This window comes from Balaenoptera physalus (assembly GCF_965194825.1).
Source record: "Balaenoptera physalus genome assembly, chromosome: 2".
Lineage (NCBI taxonomy): Eukaryota > Metazoa > Chordata > Mammalia > Artiodactyla > Balaenopteridae > Balaenoptera > Balaenoptera physalus.
In genome coordinates this window covers 145,636,318-145,644,596 of record NC_138883.1, presented here as the reverse complement: position 1 = coordinate 145,644,596, position 8,279 = coordinate 145,636,318, and positions in this window count along the sequence as shown.

Below are 8,279 nucleotides of genomic sequence, written 5' to 3'. Positions count from 1 at the left end.
CATCTACCCCAGTTTCCACCCACTTTTCCTTATTATCCAGTGTTTTTAAATAATCGTTTCCTAAAAAAATGTTTTGTCATTTTATCATTGTTGTCTCTTGGAAGGGATGTTAGTCCTGAAAGGCTGTTCCACCGTTATAGGAACCCAAAATCTGCCTTTACTATTGCTTTTGACAGTCTTATTAACTGTACAACTAAAAACTTCTCCTGGTGAAGTGCAGTTAATATTCTTTCCCTCCATCATCAGCTTAACATACACCATATGACAAACAACACGGACATTATCAAGTGAACTTAAGAAAAGGTACCCCAAGTTCAGAGAGGTTTGAACCCCAAGAGTGCATTTAATAATTTTACTTCTTCTCTTGGGATCTCAGTGTTTTGTGCCAATAGCATTATCGATAAAATCTTCCCGTTAAGTCTATGATCTCTCAACATCTTAACATCATTGCTACTTCTAGAATAATGTTAAATAATAGTAATTATAGTGGATAGCCTCTGTTGAATAGATTTCATAATTTGGGATCCTCTTTCAAATCAAGGAATAAAACCTAGTTTGTCATCATGTATTATTCTTTTAATTCAGTGTTTGAGTTCAAATAATATTTTATCTATGGTTCATGTGTTTCCATACATAAACTGATCTGTGGTTTTCTTCTTTGTGTTATCTTTGTCAAATTTCTCTATGAGGATACTGTTAGCTTCATAAAATGATGATGCTAGCTTATTTTCGTGTTCTCTGCAGGAGTTCAGACAGCAGAGAAGTGGTTTGTTTTATCAGGATTTGAAACACTGCACCTGTAAAACTATCTGCGCCTGGCTTTTTAAAATAGTTACTTGTATGACGAGTTTTTTCAAGTTCAGGGTTATTGGTCTATTCAGGTTTTGTTTCTTCTTCATAAATAAATTTTAGTCCATGATCATTTCCACAAAGATCATGTGCTTCACTAAAATTGTCAAATTTATTAGCACGCATTTCCATATGGTAGTCTCTCATAATTTTGTAATTCCATCTTCAGCTATGGTTATATCCATTTTAGTAATGTTGTGTATTTGTTGTATGTAAATATAAACAATCTTCAATTTTTATTAGAACAAAGAATTTAGAGTAGTTGTATTCCAATTCTTCAATTGGGGGTGGGGAGCTGATATTTTTTCCCCAAAAATCCAGCTCTTGTACGTTCATGCTCTAAATTAGTTTCCCAATTCATTAAAATATATGTTGCTATTAATTCCTTGCTTCTTTTTCCATATGTCTATTTAATGATGCATTCTCTGACTTCTTATACTAAGTAGTAATCTCAATTATTTTAATTCATTGTTATTTTATAGTAAATATAGTAAATGCTCCAAAATTTCAATGACTTCAGTTTTGGCATATGTTGTTATTTAATTGTGCTGCTATTGTTAGTAGTTCCAAAATGGTTCTATTCATACATTATAAATTCTATTAACTCATTACAAAAATGTTATGGGTGAAAATAATTAACATGAATAGCTGTTAAAAATATTTTAAAGTAACAATACAATTACAATCTAGCATCTACAGAATTATCCTATTTTTATTCATATATGTATTAATTCAAGAAGTATTTACAAGTATCCACCATGCAGGAAACCTGTTGTAAAAACATTTCTCATGGGTAGATATACATATAATATATATCTGAACTATAGATATAGAGCAATTGTAAGAAAAATCTTAAATGTATTTATAGGTAGGTAAATAAATATGCATAAAAAAAGGTCTGGGGGAAAAATCAGCCCAGACATGATTATGTGCATATGATACAACTATTATTACTGTTTTAAATACTTTTCTTCTTGGTTATTTCTATTTGTTAACTTTCTACAATGAACAGATATTAGATTTTTAAATATTTGTTTTAAATTTTTTAAAATGTGGCTCCTCTTTGACTCAGTATTTGTGTTTCTAGGAATTTTGCCTGAGCAAATCATTCAGGATGTAGCAAAAGTTTAGAAATATGGTTTAATGCAAGATTATAAGTAAATCAAAAATATGCAGTCTCTATGTCCAACAATAGGAAATAGAATGAATCGTGGGGACAAACTTAATCATGGGGTGTCCTTGCAATATGTACCCAATAACATTGTGTGACAAAGTACATTTGTGAGCATTAATGCATTTTCACAGCAGGACATACTCAAGTGAAGAAGGCTGTTCACAAAATATGATATATAGAGTGGTCATACTTTAAAATCAAACATGTAATTAGATACTCATAAAACATTTGGAATTTATACAATTTCAAGTGTTTATTTATAAAGTATAATAATATGGGTTGTTTTTCTTCCTTTATTAAGGCTTACCTTTGTTTTCTACAATAAACTTGCCTTCCTTGTACTATTTTTTAAAGAGTTGCAAAGGATAAAGAAATGGGGACAAACATTAAGGGCAAGTGGTAACTGACTTTTGAAAGCGTGTTACTCATTTAACCCCTGTTTTGGGGAGGTTAAAAATTTTCTTTTTTCTGGAGGCTGTAATAAAATGTAGATAAAATAGCAACAGTTAAAATGGTTAGGGAAAAAAAACCTTCTATGGAATTTTTATTTCAAGTTTCCAGAAATAGAGAGTGTGTATGTGTATGTGTAAGACCTTTCTTACCGATGGATTGAGAAAGTTTTAACAGACCAGAAAACAGTAACTAATATCATCAGTGAAAATGAAAGAAATGTCCCCTTATTTTATTCGGGACAAAATACCTGGGGTCTTGCTACTGACTAAGGCACAGATGCATACCCAATTGATTTCTTGTTAACCATCTCACCTTCATACAGAGCCAAAGGTGAGAACCACTGATGGGGAAGCAACAGCAGTGAACTGGTCCAAATGTACATCTGTCTTGATAAAAATTGTGGTTTTGGTAAAAGTATAAAATTATGATGAGTGAGTGTATAGTGCCTTGAGCTTCCAAATTATTTTAGAAAGTTCTTTGTACCATATATATATAGAGAGAAAAAAAATTACTCCTTGTGATGTCCAGTCCCTGCATTTTCTCAAAAGCCTGGAGTTGTGTGTCCACCACCACAGTCATGACAGAGAAGAGTCCCATTTCCTCCCAAATTTCATCATGCTGTACCCTAACTTGGAGTGAACTGTTCTCCATCCCGACAGTTTGCCTTTTCTAGACTGTCATGGAATTAGAATCCTACAGTACATAGACTTCTGAGTTTGGCTTCTTTCCCTTAGCAAAATACGCTTGGGACCCATTCATGTTCTTGGGGCGATCAACACTTCATTCCTTTTAATTGCTGAGTAGTCATCAACTTTACGAATGTAACAGAGTTTATATATCCGTTCACTGGTTGAAGGATCTGGACTATCTGTTTTTGATAATTATGAATAAAGCTGCAAAAACAGCTTTGTACACAGGTTCTTGTGTGAGCATAAGTGTTCATTCTGTTACATCCTTACCTACGAGTGGGATTGCTGGGTCATATTGGATGTATATGTTTAACTTTATATACTTAATTTCTCAGCTATGACAATCCTCTTCATGATATAAATATTACCTTAAGTATATACTTAACCTCCCTCAGCTTCGTTTTATTAAAATGAAAAGATAATATCTACCTACCATAATAATGAAAGGATTCCATTACACAATGTATTTTAACTTTCTGACAAAGATACCAAGCTCGCTGTTGGTGCTTAGTAAATGCTACTTCTCTTTCCTTCTCTCTGAGATGCGTTTCCATCTTGGATACTGAGATAGAGTCTTTGTCTTAGCCACTGGCCTATTAAGCGTGGCCTTCACATTATGTGATGGTGTAGATCATTACAACCTTGGGATTAATAAAAGATCTCTAGGACATTTTTGGATTCTGGAGACCAAGATAATAACAACAGATTACATTTGTTGAATAATACTTTGAACCAGGTTTGTCTGACTCAAGTGCCTTCACTCTTAACCACTGCTTCTCTTAGCTCATTTTTGTTTTTTAAAAAAAACATCTTTTCTAAACTTTTGCAGTCAGATCATTTAAAGGAGAGGCTTTCTTCATGGTTGGGCTCTACCCCATAGGGATAGTCCAGTCCTCAACAGATAGAAAGAAGATCCACACATTTTCATCTTGAAAGGAAAAATTTGGTATCCAACATCAGAAAGAAAAATGTAGATGTGGATGGTTTTTAAATGCCCTTCTAGAGTTGATCAGTAGTTTGTGGCCGGGACAGGACACCTTAACAGTCAAAAACTACATTTGGAGGAAAAGAAAATTCCTCCAATAAGCAAAGCTGATGCAGCAGGGTAAGCTTGCAGCATCTGGGTAAAAATGAGAAGTGATTGACTTCCTTTTGTGGATATAAGCTTACCAACTTCATAATGCTGTTATGAAGATTAAATAAGATAATGCCAGCTATCGTTAGTACTATAAAAATAAAGATACTCTTTCCATGTAGATTGGCTATGGTGGGGCTTGCTTCTGTATTGAAGTGTATTTGATATCGTCTGGTTTTTAAAGCATTATGAACAAGTAGGGACATGGTGGAATTAAAGAGAGATTTGCATATGGGCTTTTCCCTCCGTGTTACATAATGAAACGTGAATTCCACACTTTCAGCCACGGAGTGATGACTTTAGCATAAAGAGTTCACCAGGCAGGAGGTGGCCTCTTGGGTTGAGAGACTGCATTCTCATGGAAAATTAAAAACAAGTGCTTATTTTTAGCTCCGAAAATGCAACCATTCTTGTGCTCAAATATGCTTTACATTACCTAGAAGTGAGTTTATTGGCACTGGGTCTGTTGTGTAACTGAGGAAACCATTGTGTGCTATAAAAACATGCTAATGTGAAAACCAGTTCAGTCAGCAACAGGCTAATGGAAGAAACAGGTAGCAGAGCAGAGGAATACTCTTCCGGAGGGTGTATAGGAAACTGGAGGGGGAAAAGCTGCTTAGGGCTGCAAGGTTAGCATAAAGGCATCATGCATCATTGCAACACTTGAGAAAAGGAATTCAAAGTCAGAGGAATAATTACATTAACAGTGAGTGGAATTACTTGTCCTGTTTGGATGCAAAATTTTCTCTCCTATTTGTAATAGTCAAAAATCTTGGAGATCTCACATTTTTGTTCTCTATAATACCTTTCTGGGGGCAGATTTTCAATTTCCTAAACTGCAGTGTGGAGAAATTCTCCCAGTGATTCTTGGAGGGTGGGTAGAAACAAGCATTTTAAAAGTAGGCTAACTACGGCTAAACCTTAATCAGAGACTCAAAGGCAAACAGATTGGACTTGACTGAGGTGATATCCAGAATTGCTAACTTGATCTCCTGTGCCTCTGGGTCTCGTATCTGCAGCTCTTAGAAAGTTTAATTTACTCTTAATATAAAGGCAATATCAGTAAACATAATAATTAAAATAATCTATATTAAGATTTCTCTGGATAGTTTGGGGGCAGGAAAGTCTCAGCAGATAAGCCACAAATATTTTCCTCCTCCTGATCTAATGGTTGACTGCATGATCTAGCTCAGTTCCCTTGTGAACACTGCTCCTCAGATCTGGGGTCTCACGGCAAGCCCTGCCCCACATTCAGACAGCTCTCTCCAAGATTAGACGTTGCCTGGGTCTCTCTGACATCCTCCTCTTCCTCTTCCTTGTTTCTATGAAAAGTCCTTCTCCGTGTTTCCAGGGACCAGGCCCTTTTCTCATTCATTGTCATTATTTTTTATTAAACATATGCTCTGCCACCTCTGGGCGACACCCAGGCAAGACAGTAAAGAGGAAATCCAAAATCTCATTAGTGGGAGGGAAAATGCAGGAAAATCAACCCATAGAGATTCAAAAGAAGGGAATACTGAGATAAAAGCTGAAATTCATGAAAAAGATTTCTCCTTCCCCAGAAATGATTTGATCAGCAAAACCGAAAGCTTTGAAATGACTCATAAAATAGACAAATCTTAGGCAAATAGGATCAAGAAACATGAGGCACAAACAACCTGAAAAATGAACACAGAGATACATAAAATGTTTGAAAATTAAAAGAGGATACTATGAAAACCTCTATGACAAATATGAAAACAGAGTTGAAATAGACAATATTTCTGGGACATAGAAAATCAGAATTGGCCCAAGTTCCCACACATGCAGGGTCTAGAGTTACTAGATTTAACCCTTGTATTTCCAGTTCCAATTCTCCCTCTTTAGAGCTCATCTTGTCTGAGACACAAACTCTGCCAAACACCTGTCCAGGTGTTATAATTGGTTGCTTCAGTTATGTCTGCTTCTTCTCCTTATAATTTCATTATTATAAACGGCATCGAGGAGGAGAACAGAGGATGCGTGAGCGCTTCGGGGTGCCCCGCATCTCTGCACCGTTCCCTCCAAGTCCTCGGGTCCCAGCCTCACCCACTCTCCAAGTTCCCCGTAATGGGAACATTTCACAATTGTCTGCCTATTTTTTCCTGTTTCTCCACAAGGTGTCAGCGATCCATACGTATTCCCCTGAATTCTCAGGGTTCACGCGTTTCAATTTCCTCTACCTCTGCTCATTGACGCTAAAGTATTTTTCACCTCCAAAATAAGAGATTCCCCAGCCGAGTAACATTTCCAATTCAACCTATACCTGCATAGAAAACTGACTGAAATAATATACAGCAAAATGCTCAATGTGATTATCTCCGTGGGATAAGATTAGAGGTGTTTTTTTTTTTTCTTCGTGTTTTTCAGTTTTCTATCTTGAGGCTCAATTACACTATTAAAACTATTTATTTTTTAATTTATTTTTTTATGGAAGTATAGTTGAATTACAATGTAGCGTTAAGTAGTGCTGTACAGCAAAGTGACTCAGTTATACATATATATACAGGCTTTTGCATATTCTTTTCCATTATGGTGTAACACAGGATATTGGATATAGTTCCCTGTGCTCTACAGGAGGACCTTGTTGTTTATCCATCCCATATATAATAGGTTGCCTCTGCTAACCCCAAACTCCCACTCCATCCCTCCCCCAACCTCCTCCCCCTTGGCAACCACCAGTCTGTTCTCTATGTCCCTGATTTTGTTTCTGTTTCATAGATAGGTTCATTCGTGTCATAGTTTAGATTCCACATATAAGTGATATCATATGGCATTTGTCTTTGTCTTTCTGACTTACTTCACTTAAAAACTATTTATTTTTGAATTTAAATCAATCTTTCCTCTCCCCTCCCCTCCCCACTCCTCCTGTCTCTGTCTCTCCCTCACTCTCTGTCTCTCTCTAAATCTCTATTTCTCTTTGTATTTTGTATGAAGGAGAGTTCGATCTTATATCTAAGTCTTGTTATACTATACTTCTTGTTCCATGAATTGTATTTTTCCCACTTGATACTATGTTTAAAGACCTTCCCACCTTCATACACATAGATCTGCCTCCATTTCTTTACAAGCACTGCATGGTCTGGATGTACCATTGTGCATTTATTCCAATGTTTATGTTTGTTTCCAGTTTTGTCTGCTCCAGCACTGCTGCAATGAACATGCTTGAACTTTCATATTGGGCACCTGCAAGTGCATCTCTAAGGTAGAAACTGAGGCAGAGAGTTGCTGAGTCACAGAGGATATTCATTTTTTCATTCTAAGAAGACATTGCCAAAATGGTGGAGTAGCTATGAAAATTTACACTCAAAAAGCGGTGAATAAGGGTATTCATTTCTTTACAGCATCATCAGTATTTGATATGTGTGTGTTACTCTGATGAGTAAAAGATTACATTTCTTTGTTCTAATTGGTGTTGCCTCGTTACTGGTGAAGCTGAGCATCTTGCCACATGTTCGTTTGTCATGCGTATTTCATCTTTTAGAATCAGGACTATCTGTTCATGACTTTTGCCCATTTTTCCATTAAGATTTTTTATTTTTTTTGAAACAAACATCTTTATATATTCCAAATATTAATTTTGCTTTCTTGAAGAATACCTTTTTGCAATGCACTTAGAGAGGAACCGCAGATGGTTTACTTTCTATGTTCAAATAAAGTGGTCTTTACTTGGATCTCGTATGTGTGGGATGTTTTTCCAGCAGTGATGCCTTTGTGTAAAGGAGCTCCCCATTCCTCCTAAGGCTGCCAGTGGGGCAATATATTGTCTTGTCTCTCAGATGCCAGCACCCTGTCATGTGATGCTTGGCCCAAGGCAATGAAACAGAGGGAACAACTCATTCCGCCCTTCTGTGTTATCCCAGACAAGCATCCCCAAGATCACCCTAGACCACCTGCCTCCCTGCCCCTCTGCTGACTGCTCCCTGGGCTAGCAGCACCTCCAGAGCAGTTCCATCTTTTC